Here is a 23,155-nt window from a genome sequence, read left to right as displayed (position 1 = left end):
TCCTCCACAAGGGATTTTTGTCAAAATTGCCTAGTGAGTACTTTGTCTTCACCTCTTACAGTGTTGTCTCTATTAACCTCAGTTCTACTCTCTGTATCCCTCCTTTTACTAATCCATCACTGTAAATGGATTGGATTTCCAGTCTTGCAGGCTGATATCAGCCACTTCAAGTACAGACTCAGAATAGTTGAATGGGAGTTATGAAATAGTGCCTGTTCTTAATACCATTGCTAGTTCTTACCAAATTCATTTATTCAACAGTACTTACTGAGAAGTTCTCAGTGTGCCAGGCTGATGCAAATATCTGGAACACAGAAGTGAAGGGAGGAAAAAAAGACAAAAATCTTTGCCCTCATAGAGCTTAAATCCTGGATTTCAGCATTTATCAGATCACGTTCTATGTCCAAACAGAAAATACACTGACAAACAAATTATTTATTTGATTTTCAGCATGGTTGAACTTTTCTGCATATACTTAGTATGCTTCTAAAATAAGGTTTGAACATGTATCACTAGGACAGAAAAACTGCAAAGCCAAGAAGATTAGAACAGGTCAGGTGCTAATAAATTGCTGGGTCTAGCTGCCTCACTCTAGGTGAATTTACTGAGGTTGAAACACAAGATCCAGATGGTGACCAAATCTGAATGAAAGGGGACATATATTCAGGTATTGTGCCAGGACAGAGTGCTGGATTAGAGTTCAGGAGAGTAAGAATTGAATCACAGAATTGCCACCCTGGAGATATATGATGCTGAGCAGCTTCACGGGGTACAGAATATGTTCAAACTACTAGATGTCTTGATGGATGTTTATTTTCCCATATTCTTCACCATAAAGAAATTGAATGGGACTTTCCTTGGTGGTCCAGTGACTGAGAGTCTACCTGCCAGTTCAGGGCATTGAGGTTTGATCCCTGGCCCAGTAAGATTTCACATGCCATGGGGCAAGGAAGACTGTGTGCCACAACTACTGAGCCTGTGCTCTAGAGCCCATAAGCCACAACTACTGAAGCCCATCCGTGCTAGAGCCTGTGCTCCACAGCAGGAGAAGTCACCACAAGGAGAAGCCCACACTTATCACTACCCTCACAACTAGAGAGTAGCCCACGCTTGCCACAGCTAGAGACACTGCACATGCAATAAGGGAGACCCAGCACAACCAAAAGGAAATATAAATAAATACGTGTTAAAAACCAAAATTGGATGATGTGTTGTCTTTCAATGGTGTGTTTGCCAAGGCACTGCAGGCAGGAAAGGCAAACGCAAACACATAAATATTCAACTTGGTAAAGAAGAATCGCTGCTCACACCAGGACTGGAGTCCAGTGGAATCAACTGGCCACCAAGTTATGTCCTTGAAGAGTGTTACCATTTTGAAGAACAAGAATGGGCTTCCAAAAGGGGGGCTCATCTCCTATTTAATCTGTTTAATTTCTAAGCTTTGAGATTGAAAACAGTCTTGGGTCTGGCAACTGGGAAAAGAATCACGATTTTCTTTTTTTTTAATTTTTTATTTATTTTATTTTATTTTTTACCTTTACAATACTGTACTGGCTTTGCCATACGTCAACATGAATCCACTACAGGGATATACGTGTTCCCCATCCTGAACCCTCTTCCCTCCTCCCTCCCCGTACCATCCCTCTGGGTCGTCCCAGTGCACCAGCCCCAAGCATCCAGCATCGTGCATTGAACCTGGACTGGTGACTCATTTCATGATTTCCAATTGTGGGAACTGACTATTTTTTAATAATTTATTTATTTTTAAGTAGAGGATAAATGCTTTACAATGTTGTGTTGGTTTCTGGCATTCGTCAGCACGAAGCAGCCATAAGTATACATATGTTCCCTCCCTCTTGAGTCTACCTCCCACCACCTACCCCATCTCATCCCTTTAGGCTGTCACAGAGCACCTGGTTGAGCTCTCTGTGTTATACAGCAGCTTCCCACTGGCCATTTGTTTTACATATGGCAATGTGTCTGTTTCTTTCTTTCTTTTTTTTACTTTATAATATTGTATTGGTTTTGCCATACATCAACATGAATCTGCCACGGGTGTACACGTGTTCCCCATCCTGAACCCCCCTTCCACCTCCCTCCCCGTACCATCCCTCTGGGTCATCCCAGTGCACCAGCCCCAAGCATCCTGTATCATGCATCGGACCTGGACTGGTGATTCATTTCTTATATGATATAATACATGTTTCAATGCCATTCTCCCAAATCATCCCACCCTCTCCCTCTCCCAGAGAGTCCAAAAGACTGTTCTAAACATCTGTGTCTCTTTTGCTGTCTCACATACAGGGTTATTGCTACAATCTTTCTAAATTCCATATATATGTGTTAGTATTCTGACACAGATGGGAATACCAGACCACCTGACCTGCCTCTTGAGAAATCTGTATGCAAGTCAAGAAGCAACAGTTAGAACTGGACACGGAACAAGAGACTGGTTCCAAATAGGAAAAGGAGTACATCAAGGCTGTATATTGTCACCCTGCTTATTTAACTTATATGCAGAGCACATCATGAGAAACGCTGGACTGGAAGAAACACAAGCTGGAATCAAGACTGCTGGGAGAAATATCAATAACCTCAGATATGCAGATGACACCACCCTTATGGCAGAAAGTGAAGAGGAACTAAAAAGCCTCTTCATGAAAGTGAAAGAGGAGAGTGAAAAAGTTGGCTTAAAGCTCAACATTCAGAAAATGAAGATCATGGCACCCGGTCCCATCACTTCATGGGAAATAGATGGAGAAACAGTGGAAACAGTGTCAGACTTTATTTTTGGGGGCTCTAAAATCACTGCAGATGGTGACTGCAGCCATGATATAAAAAGACGCTTACTCCTTGGAAGAAAAGTTATGACCACCTAGATAGCATATTCAGAAGCAGAAACATTATTGCCAACAAAGGTTCGTCTAGTCAAGGCTATGGTTTTCCCAGTGGTCATGTATGGATGTGAGTTGGACTGTGAAGAAGGCTGAGCACCAAAGAATTGATGCTTTTGAACTGTGGTGTTGGAGAAGACTCTTGAGAGTCCCTTGGAATGCAAGGAGATCCAACCAGTCCATTCTGAAGGAGATCAGCCCTGGGATTTCTTTGGAAGGAATGATGCTAAAGCTGAAACTCCAGTACTTTGGCCACCTCATGCAAAGAGTTGACTCATTGGAAAAGAGTCTGATGCTGGGAGGGACAGGATGAGATGGCTGGATAGCATCACTGACTCAATGGACGTGAGTCTGAGTGAACTCCGGGAGTTTGTGATGGACAGGGAGGCCAGGCGTGCTGCGATTCATGGGGTCACAAAGAGTCGGACACGACTGAGCAACTTAACTGAGCTGAACTGAACTGATACTGTATTGGTGTTTTTCTTATGTGTTCAGTTCAGTTCAGTTCAGTAGCTCAGTCTGGCCGACCCTTGCGACCCCATGAATTGCAGCACGCCAGGCCTCCCTGTCCATCACCAACTCCCGGAGTTCACTCAGACTCACGTCCATCAAGTCAGTGATGCCATCCAGCCATCTCATCCTCTGTTGTCCAGTTCTCCTCCTGCACCCAATCCCTCCCAGCATCAGAGTCTTTTCCAATGAGTCAACTCTTCGCATGAGGGGGCCAAAGTACTGGAATTTCAGCTTTCGCATCATTCCTTCCAAAGAAATCCCAGGGCTGGTCTCCTTCAGAATGGACTGGTTGGATCTCCTTGCAGTCCAAGGGACTCTCAAGAGTCTTCTCCAACACCACAGTTCAAAAGCATCAATTCTTCGGTGCTCAGCATTCTTCACAGTCCAACTCTTACATCCATACATGACCACAGGAAAAACCATAGCCTTGACCAGACGGACCTTTGTTGGCAATAATTTCTCTGTCTTTGAATATGCTATCTAGGTTGGTCATAACTTTCCTTCCAAGGAGTAAGCGTCTTTTAATTTCATGGCTGCAGTCACCATCTGCTGTGATTTTGGAGCCCCAAAAAATGAAGTCTGACACTGTTTCCCCATCTATTTCCCAGGAAGTGATGGGGCCGGATGCCATGATCTTCGTTTTCTGAATGTTGAGCTTTACACCAACTTTTTCACTCTCCACTTTCAATTTCATCAAGAGGCTTTTTAGTTCCTCTTCACTTTCTGCCATAACGGTGGTGTCATCTGCATATCTGAGGTTATTGATATTTCTCCCAGCAGTCTTGATTCCAGCTTGTGCTTCTTCCAGTCCAGCGTTTCTCATGATGTACTCTGCATATAAGTTAAATAAGCGGGGTGATAATATACAGCCTTATGTACACCTTTTCCTATTTGGAGCCAGTCTGTTGTTCCGTGTCAAGTTCAAACTGTTGCTTCCTGACCTGCATACAGATATCTCAAGAGGCAGGTCAGGTGGTCTGGTATTCCCATTTCTTTCAGAATTTTCCACAGTTTATTGTGATCCACACGGTCAAAGGTTTGGCATAGTCAATAAAGCAGAAATAGATGTTTTTCTGGAACTCTCTTGCTTTTTCCATGATCCAGCAGATATTGGCAATTTGATCTCTGATTCCTCTGCCTTTTCTAAAACCAGCTTGAACATCAGAAAGTTCACGGTTCACATATTGCTGAAGCCTGGCATGGAGAATTTTGAGCATTACTTTACTAGCGTGTGAGATGAGTGCAATTGTGCAGTAGTTTGAGCATTCTTTGGCATTGCCTTTCTTTGGGATTGGAATGAACACTGACCTTTTCTAGTCCTCTGGCCACTGCTGAGTTTTCCAAATTTGCTGACATATTGAGTGCAGCACTTTCACAGCATCATCTTTCAGAATTTGAAATAGCTCAACTGGAATTCCATCACCTCCACTAGCTTTGTTCTTAGTGATGTTTTCTAAGGCCCGCTTGACTTCACATTCCAGAATGTCTGGCTATAGGTCAGTGATCACACCATCGTGATTATCTGGGTCATGAAGATCTTTTTTGTACAGTTTTTCTGTATTCTTGCCATCTCTTCTTAATATCTTCTGCTTCTGTTAGGTCCTTACCATTTCTGTCCTTTATCGAGCCCATCTTTGCATGAAATGTCCCCTTGGTATCTCTAATTTTCTTGAAGAGATCTCTAGTCTTTCCCATTCGGTTGTTTTCTCTATTTCTTTGCATTGATCACTGAGGAAGGTTTTCTTATCTCCTCTTTCTATTCTTTGGAACTCTGCTTTCAGATGCTTATATCTTTCCTTTTCTCCTTTGCTTTTTGCTTCTGTTCTTTTCACAGCTATTTGTAAGGTCTATTGGTGTTTTTCTTTATGGCTTACTTCACTCTGTATAATAGGCTCCAGTTTCATCCACCTCATTAGAACTGATTCAAATGTATTCTTTTTTGGCTGAGTAATACTCCATTGTGCATATGTGTCACAGCTTTCTTATCCATTCATCTGCTGATGGACATCTAGGTTGCTTCCATGTCCTGGCTATTATAAACAGTGCTGTGATGAATATTGGGGTACACGTGTCTCTTTCAATTCTGGTTTCCTCAGTGTGTATGCCCAGCAGTGGGATTGCTGGGTCATAAGGCAGTTCTATTTCCAGTTTGTTTTTTTTTTTTTATTTTTAAACTTTACATAATTGTATTAGTTTTGCCAAATATCAAAATGAATCTGCCACAGGTATACATGTGTTCCCCATCCTGAACCCTCCTCCCTCCTCCCTCCCCATACCATCCCTCTGGGTCGTCCCAGTGCACTAGCCCCAAGCATCCAGTATCGTGTATCGAACCTGGACTGGCAACTCGTTTCTTACATGATATTTTACATGTTTCAATGTCATTCTCACAGATCTTCCCACCCTCTCCCTCTCCCACAGAGTCCATAATACTGTTCTATACATCAGTGTCTTTTTTGCTGTCTCGTACACCAGGTTATTGTTACCATCTTTCTAAATTCCATATATATGCCTTAGTATACTGTATTTATGGTTTTCCTTCTGGCTTACTTCACTCTGTATAATAGGCTCCAGTTTCATCCACCTCATTAGAACTGATTCAAATGTATTCTTTTTTGGCCTAGTAGTACTCCATTGTGCATATGTATCACAGCTTTCTTATCCATTCATCTGCTGATGGACATCTAGGTTGCTTCCATGTCCTGGCTATTATAAACAGTGCTGTGATGAATATTGGGGTACACGTGTCTCTTTCCCTTCTGGTTTCCTCAGTGTGTATGCCCAGCAGTGGGATTGCTGGATCATAAGGCAGTTCTATTTCCAGTTTTTTAAGGAATCTTCCCCCCTGTTCTCCATAGTGGCTGTACTAGTTTGCATTCCCACCAATGGTGTAAGAGGGTTCCGTTTTCTCCACACCCTCTCCAGAATTTATTGCTTGTAGACTTTTGGATAGCAGCTATTCTGACTGGCGTGAAATGGTACCTCATTGTGGTTTTGATTTGCATTTCTCTGATAATGAGTGATGTTGGGCATCTTTTCATGTGTTTGTTAGCCATCTGTATGTCTTCTTTGGAGAAATGTCTATTCAGTTCTTTGGCCCAATTTTTGATTGGGTCGTTTATTTTTCTGGAATTGAGCTGTAGGAGTTGCTTGTATATTTTTGAGATTAGTTCTTTGTCAGTTGCTTCATTTGCTATTATTTTCTCCCACTCTGAAGGCTGTCTTTTCACCTTGGTTATACTTTCTTTTGTTGTACAGAAGCTTTTAATTTTAATTAGGTCCCATTTGTTTATTTTTGCTTTTATTTCCAATATTCTGGGAGGTGGGTCATAGAGGATCCTGCTGTGATGTATGTCAGAGAGTGTTTTGCCTATGTTCTCCTCTAAGAGTTTTATAGTTTCTGGTCTTCCATTTAGATCTTTAATCCATTTTGAGTTTATTTTTGTGTATGGTGTTAGAAAGTTTTCTAATTTCATTCTTTTACAAGTGGTTGAGCAGTTTTCCCAGCACCACTTGTTAAAGAGATTGTCTTTTCTCCATTGTATATTCTTGTCTCCTTTGTCAAAGGTAAGGTGTACATAGGTGTGTGGGTTTATCTCTGGGCTTTCTCTTTTGTTCCATTGATCTATATTTCTGTCTTTGTGCCAGTACCATACTGTCTTGATGACTGTGGCTTTGGAGTATAGCCTGAAGTCAGGCATGTTGATTCCTCCAGTTCCATTGCAGCTTCACAGCTGAATTCTATCAAAAATTTAGAGAAGAGCTAATACCTATCCTATTAAAACTCTTCCAGAAAATTGCAGAGGAAGGTAAACTTCCAAACTCATTCTATGAGGCCACCATCACTCTAATACCAAAACCTGACAAAGATGCCACAAAAAAAGAAAACTACAGGTCAATATCACTGATGAACATAGATGCAAAAATCCTTAACAAAATTCTAGCCATCAGAACCCAGTTCAGTTCAGTTCAGTCGCTCAGTCGTGTCTGACTCTTTGCGACCCCATGAACCCCAGCACGCCTGGCCTCCCTGTCCATCACCAGCTCCCGGAGTTCACCTAGACTCACATCCATCGAGTCAGTGATGCCATCCAGCCATCTCATCCTCTGTTGTCCCCTTTTCCTCCTGCCCCCCAATCCCTCCCAGCATCAGAGTCTTTTCTAATGAGTCAACTCTTTGCATTAGGGGGCCAGTGTACTGGAATTTCAGCTTTCGCATCATTCCTTCCAAAGAAATCCCAGGGCTGATCTCCTTCAGAATGGACTGGTTGGATCTCCTTGCAGTCCAAGGGACTCTCAAGAGTCTTCTCCAACACCACAGTTCAAAAGCATCCATTCTTCAGTGCTCAGCCTTCTTCACAGTCCAACTCTCACATCCATACATGACCACAGGAAAAACCATAGCCTTGACTAGACGGACCTTTGTTGGCAAAGTAATGTCTCTGCTTTTGAATATGCTGTCTAGGTTGGTCATAACTTTCCTTCCAAGGAGTAAGCGTCTTTTAATTTCATGGCTGCAGTCACCATCTGCAGTGATTTTGGAGCCCAAAAAGATAAAGTCTGACACTGTTTCCACTGTTTCTCCATCTATTTCCCATGCAGTGGTGGGACCGGATGCCATGATCTTCCTTTTCTGAATGTTGAGCATTAAGCCAACTTTTTCACTCTCCTCTTTCACTTTCATCAAGAGGCTTTTTAGTTTCTCTTCACTTTCTGCCCTAAGGGTAGTGTCATCTGCATATCTGAGGTTATTGATATTTCTCCCAGCAGTCTTGATTCCAGCTTGTGTTTCTTCCAATCCAGCATTTCTCATGATGTGCTCTGCATATAAGTTAAATAAGCAGGGTGACAATATACAGCCTTGACGTACTCCTTTTCCTATTTGGAACCAGTGTGTTTTTCTGTGTCCAGTTCTAACTGTTGCTTCCTGACCTGCATACATATATCTCAAGAGGAAGGTCAGGTGGTCTGGTATTCCCATCTCTTGAAAAATTTTCCACAGTTTATTGTGACCCACACGGTCAAAGTCTTTGCATAGTCAATACAGCAGAAATAGATGTTTTTCTGAAACTCTCTTGCTTTTTCCAGGATCCATAGGATGTTGGCAATTTGATCTCTGGTTCCTCTGCCTTTTCTAAAACCAGCTTGAGCATGAGGAAATTCACGGTTCACGTATTGTTGATGCCTGGCTTGGAGAATTTTGAGCATTACTTTACTAGCGTGTGAGATGAGTGCAATTGTGCGGTAGTTTGAGCATTCTTTGGCATTGCCTTTCTTTGAGATTGGAATGAACACTGACCTTTTCTAGTCCTCTGGCCACTGCTGAGTTTTCCAAATTTGCTGACATATTGAGTGCAGCACTTTCACAGCATCATCTTTTAGGATTTGAAATAGCTCAACTGGTTTCCATCACCTCCACTAGCTTTGTTCGTAGTGATGCTTTCTAAGGCCCACTTGACTTCACATTCCAGGATGTCTGGCTCTAGGTCAGTGATCACACCATCGTGAAGATCTTTTTTGTACAGTTCTGTGTATTCTTGCCACCTCTTCTTAATATCTTCTGCGTCTGTTAGGTCCATACCATTTCTGTCCTTTATTCAGCCTATCTTTGCATGAAATATCCCCTTGGTATCTCTAATTTTCTTGAAGAGATCTCTAGTCTTCCCCATCCTGTTGTTTTCCTCTATTTCTTTGCATTGATCGCTGAAGAAGGCTTTCTTATCTCCTCTCGCTATTCTTTCGAACTCTGCTTTTAGATGCTTATATCTTTCCTTTTCTCCTTTGCTTTTCACTTCTCTTCTTTTCACAACTATTTGTAAGGCCTCTCCATACAGCCATTTTGATTTTTTGCATTTCCTTTCCATGGAGATGGTCTTGATCCCTGTCTCCTGTACAATGTCATGAACCTCATTCCATTGTTCATCAGGCACTCTATCTATCATATCTAGGCCCTTAAATCTATTTCTCACTTCCACTGTATAATCATAAGGGATTTGATTTAAGTCATACCTGAATGGTCTAGTGGTTTTCCCTACTTTCTTCAATTTAAGTCTGAATTTGGCAATAAAGGGTTCAGGATCTGAGCCACAGTCAGCTCCTAGTCTTTTTTTTTTTTTTTTTGCTGACTGTGTAGAGCTTTTCCATCTTTGGCTGCAAAGAATATAATCAATCTGATTTCGGTGTTGAACATCTGGTGATGTCCATGGATAGAGTCTTCTCTTGTGTTGTTGAAAGAGGGTGTTTGTTATGACCAGTGCATTTTCTTGGCAAAACTCTATTAGTCTTTGCCCTGCTTCATTCCGTATTCCAAGGCCAATTTTCCTGTTAATCAGAACCCAACAACACATTAATAAGATCATACAGCATGACCAAGTGGGCTTTATCCCAGGGATGCAAGGATTCTTCAATATCCGCAAATGAATCAATGAAATACACCACATTAACAAATTGAAAATTAAAAGCCATATGATTATTTTAATAGATGCAGAGAAAGCCTTTGACAAATTTCAACATCCATTTATGATAAAAAACTCTCCAGAAAGCAGGAATAGAATGAACATACCTCAGCATAATAAAAGCTATATATGACAAACCCACAGCAAACATTATCCTCAATGGAGAAAAATTGAAAGAATTTCCCCTAAAGTCAGGAACAAGGCAAGGGTGCCCAATTTCACCACTACTATTCAACATAGTTTTGGAAGTTTTAGCCCCAGAAATCAGAGCATAAAAAGAAATAAAAGGAATCAAAAATGGAAAAGAAGAAGTAAAACTCTCACTATTTGCAGATGACATGATCCTCTACATAGAAAACCCTAAAGACTCCACCAGAAAATTACTAGAAATAATCAATGAATATAGTAAATTTGCAGGATATAAAATCAACACACATAAATCCCTTGCATTCCTATACACTAATAATGAGAAAATAGAAAGAGAAATTAAGGAAACAATTCCATTCACCATTGCAACGGAAAGAATAAAATACTTAGGAATATATCTACCTAAAGAAACTAAAGACCTATATATAGAAAACTATAAAACACTGGTGAAAGAAATCAAAGAGGACACTAATAGATGGAGAAATGTAGCATGTTCATGGATCAGAAGAATCAATATAGTTAAAATAAATATACTACCCAAAGCAATCTATAGATTCAATGCAATCCTTATCAAGCTACCAAGGGTATTTTTCACAGAGTTAGTACTCCTGCCTGGAAAATCCCATGGACGGAGGAGCCTGGTAGGCTGCAGTCCATGGGGTCACTACGAGTCGGATACGACGGAGCGACTTACTTTCACTTTTCACTTTCATGCATTGGAGAAGGAAATGGCAACCCACTCCAGTGTTCTTGCCTGGAGAATTCCAGGGACGGGGGAGCCTGGTGGGCTGTCGCACAGAGTTGGACACGACTGAAGTGACTTAGCAGTAGCAGAGCAAATAATTTCACAGTTTGTATGGAAATACAAAAAAAACCTCGAATATCCAAAGCAATCTGGAGAGGGAAGAATGTGTCTGTTTCAATGCTGCTCTCAATTCATCCCACCCTCTCCTTTTCCTTCTGTGTCGATAAATCTGTTCTCTATGTCTGAGTCTGTATTCCTCCCCTGCAAATAGGTTCATCAGTACCATTTTCCTACTATATATATATATATATATATAAAATACAAAACTTGTTTTTCTCTTTCTGACTTACTTCACTCTGTATAACAAGTTTTAGATTCATCTACCTCATGACAACTGACTGAAATTTGTTCATCTTTATGACTGAGTAATATTCCACTCTATATATGTACCACAACTTCTTTATCCATTCATCTGTCAATGGACATCTAGGTTGCTTCCATGTCCTAGCTATTATAAACAGTGCTACATTGAACATTGGGGTACATGCATCTTTTTCAATTTTGTTTTTTTAATTGGAGTATAGATGCTTTACACTCTTGTGTTAGTCTGCTGAACAGCGAAGTGCATCAGCTTTTGTATACATATATCTCCTTCTGCCTTTTGCTGACTTGCTCTTGATTTTTTTGGTTAGCTAAATCTAACAATGCTCCTGATGTGTGCTTACCTGTAACTGTACCATTCCAGATTTATTGCCTTGCCTCTCACTGTTAACACCGACATTTGAGTTTATAATTTTACTTGTAAGCATAGTTTAAAACCCCTGCTCAGTGTGGAGGTTAGCTTCCCACACCACAATCAAAACCCCAAGAATTGCAAAGTTGTAACAATAATAGAAATGTTGGATATTCATTGACTAAGACTACTTTAAGTTTCCCCTTCAGCTTAAATGAGTTTCTACCAATCTGTCCTCGCTCTCTTTTCTTAGAGTACTTACATTAGAAAACTTTTAAATTCTTTTTCTATTCCTTTTCTTTTTGGCCACGCCATGGGCATGTGGGAATCTTAGTTCCCTGACCAGGGACTTAACCTGTGCCCCTTGCAGGGGAAGCACAGAGCCTTAACCACTGAACCACCAGGCAAGTCCAGTCTGCTTCTTTTATTAGTAAATGTAGATAAATCTTCTCCAAGTCTCTCATCCTTTTTACAACCAAAGAATGATTTTCACAAAGCCTTCTCTTTGAAATCTAATCATCAAGAAAATTAGTTCCCCTGTCTCCCTGCTTCTGTGGGAATGTAAGAGCCTAAATTTAAAAAAGCAGCAACCAAAGCAGTAGCATTGACATATATACACTATCATGTGTGAAACAGAAAGCTAGTGGGAAGCTGATATACGAGGCAGGGAGCCAAGCCTGGCACTGTGTGATGACCTAGAGCTGTAGGATGGGAGGTGGGGAGGGAGGGTCAAGAAGGAGGGGATATATGTACAGCTATGGCTGACTCCCTTTGTTGTCCAGCAGAAACCAACACCACATTGTAAAGCAATTATCCTCCAGTTAAAAAGAAAAGCGTGCATGTGTGCTAAGTCACTTCAGTCATGTCCGACTCTGGGACCCTACTGACTCTAGCCTGCCAGGCTCCTCTGTCCCTGGGGATTCTCATGGGGAATCTCTAGACAAGAAGGGTTGCCATTTCCTCCTCCAGGGGATCTTCTTGACCCAGGGATCAAACCCCTGTCTTCTTTATTGGCAGGTGGCTTCTTTACCACTACCACCACCCGGGAGGTCCCAAAAAGGAAAGCAGCAATTAGCAAACACAAATGGCCTATCCTATCAACCCGCCTTCCTTCCCTAACGTCTTCCAGTGCTTTTCCATTAGCTCCTGCCAGCTTGAAAAATCCTCCCATTTTTTGTTTCAGGAGAGATGAGACAGAGAGAAATAAATGCATGATCCAGAGGCTGAAAAGAATGTGGTCTGGTTGATGAACTAGAAGAAAACCAAGATGCCTAAACAACTGTGTTCTAAGTTTATCAACCCAACATCTCGGGAGGGAAGCTGGAAATGGAGTTCAATCATATGGGCAAAAATTCAACTAATAACATTTATGGAATTGGCCTCAATAAAAATTCTAGAGACTGAAGCTCAGGTGAGCCACCTAGTTCAGTTCAGTTCAGTTCAGTCACTCAGTCTTGTCCGACTCTTTGCAACCCCATGAATCGCAGCACACCAGGTCTCCCTGTCCATCACCAACTCCTGGAGTTCACTCAAATTCATGTCCATTGAGTCGGTGATGCCATCCACCCATCTCATCCTCTGTCGTCCCCTTCTTCTCCTGTCCCCAATCCCTCCCAGCATCAGAGTCTTTTCCAATGAGTCAACTCTTCACATGAGGTGGCCAAAGTACTGGAGTTTCAGCTTTAGCAACATTCCTTTCAAAGAACACCCAGGGCTGATCTCCTTTAGAATGGACTGCTTGGGTCTCCTTGCAGTCCAAGGGACTCTCAAGAGTCTTCTCCAACACCACAGTCCAAAAGCATCAGTTCTTTGGCACTCAGCCTTCTTCACAGTCCTATTCTCACATCCATACATGACCACGGGAAAAACCATAGCCTTAACTACACAGACCTTTGTTGGCAAAGTAATGTCTCTGCTTTTCAATATGCTATCTATATTGGTCATAACTTTCCTTCCAAGGAGTAAGTGTCTTTTAATTTCTTGGCTGCAGTCACCATCTGCAGTGATTTTGGAGCACCAAAAAATAAAAGTCTGACACTGTTTCCACTGTTTTCCATCTATTTCCCATGAAGTTATGGGAAATAACTTCATGGGATGCCATGATCTTAGTTTTCTGAATGTTGAGCTTTAAACCAACTTTTTCACTCTCCTCTTTCACTTTCATCAAGAGGCTTTTTATTTCCTCTTCACTTTCTGCCATAAGGGTGGTGTCATCTGCATATCTGAGGTTATTGATATTTCTCCTGGCAATCTTGATTCCAGCTTGTGCTTCTTCCAGCCCAGCATTTCTCATGATGTACTCTGCATATAAGTTAAATAAGCAATGTGACAATATACAGCCTTGACATACTCCTTTTCCTATTTGGAACCAGCCTGTTGTTAGCAATATATATATATTAGTATTATTGTCATATGTTGTAGCTAGGAGGAGGTAATGGATCTGGACTCCATGGAAAGAGGAAACCAAGAAGTTTCACCTATAGGACTTTCCAGATCTTGTCTATGTTGTATCTTTCATCTGCTTTAATTTGTGTCCTTTACTATTAAAAAAGATATAATCATAGAGTGTTAGTCACTCAGTCGTGTCCAACTGTTTGTGACCCCATGGACTGTAGCCCACCAGCCTCCTCTGTCTATGGACTTCTCCAGGCAAAAATACTAGAGTGGGTTGCCATTCCCTTCTCCAGGAGATCTTCCTTATCTAGAGACTGATCTCAGGTTTCCTACATTGCAGAAAGATTCTATACCATCTGAGCCAAGAACTTTCCTGAGTTCTGTAAGTTTCTGGTGTACTATTAAACCAGCGGGATTCTCCTTACATTGAACATTCTAGAAAATTACTGAATATGAGAAAGTCCTCGAATTTGTAGCTGGCTGACCTGAAGTGAGGGTCCCCCTGGGACCCTGGGAACTTGTGCTGGTGTCTGAAATGAGGACAGGCTTGTGAGGACTGTTTTCTCAGGCATTGCAGTTTGGCAAACTGTTTGTAACCAATTTCTTTCTTAAGTTGAAGAAAGTAAGGAAAACCACTAGACCATTCAGGTATGACCTAAATCAAATCCCTTATGATTATACAATGGAAGTGAGAAATAGATTTAAGGGACTAGATCTGATAGAGTGCCTGATGGACTATGGATGGAGGTTCGTGATATTGTACAGGAGACAGGAATCGGGACCATCCCCATGGAAAAGAAATGTAAAAAAGCAAAATGGCTGTCTGAGGCGGCCTTACAAATAGCTGTGAAAAGAAGAGAAGCAAAAAGCAAAGGAGAAAAGGAAAGCTATAAACATCTGAATGCAGAGTTCCAAAGAATAGCAAGAAGAGATAAGAAAGCCTTCCTCAGTGATCAGTGCAAAGAAATAAAGGAAAACAATAGAATGGGAAAGAGTAGAGATCTCTTCAAGAAAATTAGAGATACCAAGGGAACATTTCATGCAAAGATGGGCTCGATAAAAGACAGAAATGGTATGGACCTAACAGAAACAGAAGATATTAAGAAGAGGTGGCAAGAATACACAGAAGAACTATACAAAAAAGATCTTCATGACCCAGATAATCACGATGGTATGATCACTGACCTAGAGCCAGACATCCTGGAATGTGAAGTCAAGTGGGCCTTAGAAAGCATCACTACGAACAAAGCTAGTGGAGGTGATGGATTTCATCCCAATCCCAAAGAAAGGCATTGCCAAAGAATGCTCAAACTACCACACAATTGCACTCATCTCACATGCTAGTAAAATAATGCTCAAAATTCTCCAAGCCAGGCTTCAGCAATACGTGAACTGTGAACTTCCTGATGTTCAAGCTGGTTTTAGAAAAGGCAAAGGAATCAGAGATCATATTGCCAACATCTGCTGGATCATGAAAAAAGGAAGAGAGTTTCAGAAAAACATCTATTTCTGCTTTATTGACTATGCCAAAGCCTTTGACTGTGTGGATCACAATAAACTGTGGAAAATTCTTCAAGAGATGGGAATATCAGACCACCTGACCTGCCTCTTAAGAAATCTGTATGTGGGTCAGGAAGCAACAGTTAGAACTGGAAATGGAACAACAGACTGGTTCCAAATAGGAAAAGGAGTACATCAAGGCTGTATATTGTCAACCTGCTTATTTAACTTATATGCAGAGTACATCATGAGAAATGCTGGGCTGGAGGAAGCACAAGCTGGAATCAAGATTGCCAGGGGAAATATCAATAACCTCAGATATGCAGATGACACCACCCTTATGGCAGAAAGTGAAGAGGAACTAAAGAGCCTTTTGATGAAAGTAAAAGAGGAAAATGAAAAAGTTGGCTTAAAGCTCAACATTCAGAAAACAAAGATCATGGCATCCGGTCCCATCACTTCATGGGAAGTAGATGGGGAAACAGTGTCAGACTTTATTTTTTGGTGCTCCAAAATCACACAGATGGTGACTTCAGCAATCAAATTAAAAGACACTTGCTCCTGGGAAGGAAAGTTCTGACCATCCTAGATAGCATATTAAAAAACAGAGACATTACTTTGTCAACAAAGGCCCGTCTGGTCAAGGCTATGTTTTTTCCAGTAGTCACGTATGGATGTGAGAGTAGGACTGTGAAGAAAGCTGAGTGACAAAGAATTGATGCTTTTGAACTGTGGTGTTGCAGAAGACTCAAGAGTCCCTTGCTCTGCAAGGAGATCCAACCAGTCCATCCTAAAGGAAGTCAGTCCTGGGCATTCATTGGAAGGACTGATGTTGAAGTTGAAATTCCAATACTTTGGCCACCTCATGTGAAGAGTTGACTCATTGGAAAAGACCCTGATGCTGGGAAGGATTGGGGGCAGGAGGAGAAGTGGACAACAGAGGATGAGATGGCTGGATGGTATCACCAACCATATGGACATGAGTTTGGGTAAACTCTGGAAGTTGGTGATGGACAGGAGACCTGGCATGCTGCAGTTCATGGGGTCATAAAGAGTTGAACACGAGTGAGTGACTGAACTGAACTCAACTTGTAGCCAGAAAAGACATTGGAAAAAATAGTCAAGTTCAAACTCATCACAGGCCTTTGAAAACCCCCAGGGAGCTCTGGAGCTAACCTTAGAGTTGGCTGGAACTGGGGGCAAAAGAGATAAATGTTTACACACCCTCATCATATAGTCATTGAATTGGGCTGCCTAGTGATGCTCTGTAGCTGAGGCTGATCCCTCTCGGAGTTGATTGCTGACAGCTGAGTAACACCCAACATTGGAGGAATATGTCTGTCATGCCTGACAGGATAATATAACAATATAAAATTTACCCTCTTAGCCATTTTATCTTTTTTTTTAATTGAAGAATAATCGCTTTACTGAATTTTGTTGTTTTCTGTCAAACCTCAACATGAATCAGCCACAGGTATACATATATCCCCTCCCTTTTGAACCTCCCTCCCATCTGCCTCCCAACCCACCCCTCTAGGTTGATAGAGTTTGTTTCCTGAGCCATACAGAAAATTCCCATTGACTGTCTATTTTACATATAGTAATGTAAGTTTCCATGTTACTCTTTCCATACATCTTACCCTCTCTTCCCCTCTCCCCATCTCCATAAGTCTATTCTCTATGTCTGTTTCTCCATTGCTTCCTTGTAAATAAATTTTTCAGCACAATTTTTCTAGATTCTGTATATGTGCATTAGAATATGATATGTATCTTTCTCTTTCTGACTTACTTCACACTCTGTATAATAGGTTGTAGGTTCATCCGCCTCATCAGAACTGACTCAAATGTGTTTGTTTTTATGGCTGAGTAATATTCCATTGTGTACCACAACTTCTTTATCCATTCATCTACTGATGGGCATCTAGGTTGCTTCTATGTTATAGCTATTATAAATAGTGCTGCAATGAACAATGGGATACATGTGTCTTTTTCAATTTTGGTTTCCTCAGTGTATATGCCTAGGAGTGGGATTGCTGGGTCATATGGTGGTTTTATCCCTAGTTTTTTAAGGATTCTCCATTCTGTCTTCTATAATGGCTGTATCAATTAATATTCTCACCAACAGTGCAAGAGTATTCCTTTTCCTCCACACCCTCTCCAGAATTTATTGTTTGTAGAAACAATAAATGATGATGGCCATTCTGATTGGTATGAGGTGATATCTCATTGTGGTTGTAATTTGCATTTCTCTAATGAGCAATGTTGAACATCTTTTCATGTATTTGTTAGCCATCTGTATGTCTTCTTTGGAGAAATGTCTGTTTAGGTCTTTTTCCCACTTTTTGATTGGGTTGTTTGTTTTCCTTGTATTGAGTTATATGAGCTGCTTTTATATTTTGGAAATTAATCCTTTGTCAGTTGTTGTATTTGCTATTATTTTCTTACCCTCTTAGACATCTGAAATGTCCAATTCAGGAACATTTGTAGCTCAGTGGTAAAGAATCTGCTTGTAAGACAGGAGATGCAGGAGACATGGGTTTGATCCCTGGATCAGGAATATCCCCTGAAGGAGGAAAAGGCAACCCACTCCCATAATCTTGCCCGGGAAATCCCAGGGAGAGAAGTGCCAGATGGACTACAGTCCATGGGGTTGCAAAGAGTCAGACATGACTGAACAACTGAGCACGCACACACACACCACTATCCATCTCCAGAACTTTTTATCTTCCCCAAGTGAAACTCTATTTCCGCTAAACTAATTCCCCATTCTTCTTTCCAAAGCCTCTGGTAACTATCATCCTACCCACTGTCTCTATGATTTTGATTACTTTAGGTGTCAAATCATTCAATTTTTGTCTCTTTGTGTCTTGCTATTTAATATGATTGGGAAGAAGTTAGATGGAATGGGAAGGAGAATTATCAGCAAGACTGGGAACTGACTTTGCTTTGGTAGGTACCCTCTCATCTACTCCTTGGGAAGCATACACCTCACTTTTCCCAGGAAAAACTCAGTTGATAAGTGTTTATTCAAACTTAATATTCATAGTGTCCTATTTCAGTTTCAAAATACTCCAGTTTAGAAATCAAATATCCACTCTATTTACTCAAAAATCACTAAGGAGCAAAAATATACTAGGTGTCTTGGTCATTAAGGTAGGGTTTAGATCCACCTAACACATAGGGAATAATCATAGGAAAGTTATAGAAACAATGCAAAACAAGAAAAAGAGAGAGCTGTATTTATTTTGTGATGATAGAAACAAGATTGCTTGTGACCAAGAGTCTTGAGTAATACACAAGGAAAGAGAGACGGCTATACTGATGTGATATGCAAAGTCCCATAAGGGTTATAATTCACACGGGGCATCCAGCTAATCTCCCAATTCCATTAGAGCTATGCTACAAAGAGGAAAAATTGTGTAAACATAAAGTAGAGAGCCAGATAGGTACATTTTCAGTAAGTGACTTCAGATTCAGAATCACTTATTGCAATCACTTATTGTTTGATTTTGTTGTATTTTGTACTCCCATGAACCGAAAAACAGGGGTTGGGATTAGGCTATTCTGCTGATAATCCCCCAGGGGACACTCTTGATGTCCTTGTTCCTTAGACTGTAGGTGAAAGTGTTCAGCATAGGGGTGACCACAGTGTACATCACTGAGGCCACTGCACTCTTCCTGGGAGATTGTGAGATGGCTGAGCTGAGTTACACCCCAAGGCCTGTTCCATAAAACAAACAAACAACTGACAGGTGAGAACCACAGGTAGATAAGGCTTTGTACTTCCCACCTGATGAGGAGACTCTCAGAATGGAGGAAACAATTTGAGAATAAGAGTAAAGGATTCCTGAAAGTGGAATCCCACCGACAATGGTACTGTTGAAATAAATTAATATGATATTGATGGAGTTTTCAGAACAGGCAAGATTGAGGAGTTTAGAAGTGTCACAGAAGAAATGAGGCATTTCCACCTCTGCACAGAGGTAAGCTGTGACATCATCAAGTAGTGAAGCTGGGAGTTCAAAAGTCTGATGGAAAATGACACCAGGACCAAGAAGCCACAGAGGCGGGGATTCATGATGAACAGGTAGTATAGGGGGTGACAGATGGCCACCAACTGGTCATAGGCCATCACTGTCAGGAGGAGACTCTCCAAACATGCAAAAAGAGAAAAGACGGTCACCCCAGCTAGGCAGCCTGCATAGGTGATGGATTTGCTGTGTGTCTGGAGGTTCACTAGCATCTTGGGGACAGTGGTGGTGTTGAAACTGATGTCAGCCAAGGACAGGTTGGAGAGGAAGAAGTAAATGGGTGTGTGGAGGTGGGGGTCAAAGGTGACAGCCAGAATGATGAGTAGCTTCCCAAGCACAGTGACCAAGTACATGGATAGGAAGAGCCCAAAGAGAAGGGGCTGCAGGTCTGGATAATCTGAGAGGCCCAGGAGGAGGAATTCTGAGACATCTGTTAGATTCTGTGGTTCCATGTAGAGGGGACACCTTTGAAAAATAAGAGAGTATTGAATAAACAGAACAATTGAAGGGGCATACAGATAAGTGTCCATACTTTGGATTTAATAATTCACAAATATTTAAAAACTTTTTATTATGATACAGTTCTGAAAATTCTTGCAATCCTCTGTATATTACACTAGTGAGAATTTCCAAAAGATATATGCATTCAACAGTATTGCTTCCATTTAAAAAATTGAAACATTAAATTTTTCTGTAACTATCTCTACAAGTTATGCTAATGGAAAAATCAGACAAAATCAACCACATGGTCTGATTTTCAAGGTGTAAAACTAGAAAGATCCTTAAAGGCTGACTAGGAATAGTCTTTTCATGATAGAGTCACATGAAATTTAGCACCTTATATAGGGAATGATGGGAGAAGGCAATGGCACCCCACTCCAGTACTGTTGCCTGGAAAATCCCATGGATGGAGAAGCCTGGTAGGCTGCGTCCATGGGGTCACACAGAGTAGGACACGCTGAAGTGACTTAGCAGCAGCAGCATAGGGAATGATGGGGCTTCTTGGTGGCTCAGGTGGTAAAGAATCTGCCTGCCAATGCAGGAGATGCAGGAGACTGGGATTTGATTACTGGGTCGGGAAGATCCTCTGGAGGAGGAAATGGCAACCCACTCTAGTATTCTTGCCTGAAAAACTCCATGGATAGAGGAGCCTTGTGGCTATGGTCCATGGGGTCGTTAAGAGTCCGACATGACTGAGCAACTGAGCACAAGGAATGATATTATTATAACTATTATCACTCAGATTTACAAAATGGGCTGGAAAATTCATTACTATCCATAGACAAGCCCATCATCCGTAATACTTATACAGTAAAGATCCCTTGCAAGCAGTTTGGTCCATTCTGCTATTTTACCTATAAACTCACCACATCTCAAAAGAAAGAATTCATGGTTTTACTTCTATTTGATCATCTGGGACTAACATAGGTTTTAAAAGGAAATAATCTGGTGAGACAGAGCCTTGGGGTGGGAATTAGGAGGCCTTTGTCTGAGTTCCACATGTTTCACCCACTTAATGTGCAGTGTGTGTAAATCTCCCCACTTCTCTGCACTTGTATCCCTCACACTGAAGTAGGGCCAATAACACCCATTTGTAGGATATGTGTGGTGTGGAGGAAGGGGAAATTTCCTCTTCTACTCCTCTAGAGTTCTTGTGGCTGGAATAATAACAAAATTGATGCAAGACAACAGGAGAAAAAGAAACAAATTTGAATTCTTACATACGGAGGTCTTATTAAAATAAGACATAAGAAGTGGCCAAAGCAGGCAGCTATTATCTCTTTTAGGCAAAGAAACAGTAAGTTAATGAGGAATTGACAGGAGAAAGACATGTAGGCTTTTGGTATTTCATGAATGAAGAATATCAACAGATTTAGGCTTGGGGTGGTAAATAAAAGGAAAAATAAGATTTGTTTACATTGGCTTCGCAAAGAGTCGGACATGACTGAGTGACTGAACTGAACTGAATTGAACTCAGATGACCATTATATCTACTACTGCGGGCAGGAATCCCTCAGAAGAAATGGAGTGGCCATCATGATCAACAAAAGAGTCCGAAATGCAATACTTGGATGCAATCTCAAAAACAACAGAATAATCTCTGTTCGTTTCCAAGGCAAACCATTCAATATCACAGTAATCCAAGTCTATGCCCCAACCAGTAACGCTGAAGAAGCTGAAGTTGAACGGTTCTATGAAGACCTACAAGACCTTTTAGAACTAACACCCAAAAACGATGTCCTTTTCATTATAGGGGACTGGAATGCAGAAGTAGGAAGTCAAGAAACACCTGGAGTAACAGGCAAATTTGGCCTTGGAATATGGAATGAAGCAGGGGAAAGACTAATAGAGTTTTGCCAAGAAAATGCACTGGTCATAACAAACATCCTCTTCCAACAACACAAGAGAAGACTCTACACATGGACATCACCAGATGGTCAACACCGAAATCAGATTGATTATAATCTTTGCAGCCAAAGATGCAGAAGCTCTATACAGTCAGCAAAAACAAGACCAGGAGCTGACTGTGGCTCAGACCATGAACTCCTTCTTGCCAAATTCAGACTTAAATTGAAGAAAGTAGGGAAAACCACTAGACCATTCAGGTATGACTTAAATCAAATCCCTTATGATTATACAGTGGAAGTGAGAAATAGATTTAAGGGCCTAGAGCTGATAGATAGAGTGCCTGATGAACTATAGAATGAGGTTCGTGACATTGTATAGGAGACAGGGATCAAGACCATCCCCATGGAAAAGAAATGCAAAAAAGCAAGATGGCTGTCTGGGGAGGCCTTACAAACAGCTGTGAAAAGAAGAGAAGCAAAAAGCAAAGGAGAAAAGGAAAGCTATAAACATCTGAATGCAGAGTTCCAAAGAATAGCAAGAAGAGATAAGAAAGCCTGCCTCAGTGATCAGTGCAAAGAAATAGAGGAAAACAGCAGAATGGGAAAGACTAGAGATATGTTCAAGAAAATTAGAGATACTAAAGGAATATTTCATGCAAAGATGGGCTCAATAAAGGACAGAAATGGTATGGACCTAATAGAAGCAGAAGATATTAAGAAGAGATGGCAAGAATACACAGAAGAACTGTACAAAAAAGATCTTCATGACCCAGATAATCACGATGGTGTGATCACTCACCTAGGGCCAGACATCCTGGAATGTGAAGTCAAGTGGGCCTTAGAAAGTATCACTACGAACAAAGCTAGTGGAGGTGATGGAATTCCAGTTGAGCTATTCCACATCCTGAAAGATGATGCTGTGAAAGTGCTGCACTCAATATGTCAGCAAATTTGGAAAACTCAGCAGTGGCCACAGGACTGGAAAAGGTCAGTTTTCATTCCAATCCCAAAGAAAGGCAATGCCAAAGAATGCTCAAACCACCGCACAATTGCAGTCATCTCACAGGCTAGTAAAGTAATGCTCAAAATTCTCCAAGCCAGGCTTCAGCAATATGTGAACCGTGAACTTCCTGATGTTCAAGCTGGTTTTAGAAAAGGCAGAGGAACCAGAGATCAAATTGCCAACATCCGCTGGATCATGGAAAAAGCAAGAGAGTTCCAGAAAAACATCTATTTCTGCTTTGTTGACTATGCCAAAGCCTTTGACCGTGTGGATCACAATAAACTGTGGAAAATTCTTCAAGAGATGGGAATACCAGACCACCTGACCTGCCTCTTGAGAAATTTGTATGCAGGTCAGGAAGCAACAGTTCGAACTGGACATGGAACAACAGA

The 23,155-nt window shown here is 41.2% G+C and overlaps 1 pseudogene; it reads right to left on the bottom strand.

Annotated features, from left to right (window-relative positions):
- Nucleotides 1-18,935: 18,935 nt before the first annotated feature.
- LOC133251890 (olfactory receptor 7E24-like) lies at nt 18,936-19,864 on the bottom strand (annotated as a pseudogene).
- Nucleotides 19,865-23,155: the final 3,291 nt, after the last annotated feature.

The sequence above is a fragment of the Bos javanicus genome, chromosome 7 (genome assembly GCF_032452875.1).
Source record: "Bos javanicus breed banteng chromosome 7, ARS-OSU_banteng_1.0, whole genome shotgun sequence".
In the NCBI taxonomy this organism is placed as follows: Eukaryota; Metazoa; Chordata; class Mammalia; order Artiodactyla; family Bovidae; genus Bos; species Bos javanicus.
The sequence above is the reverse complement of the archived record's forward strand: the minus strand, read 5'-3'. Positions and strand labels throughout refer to the sequence as shown.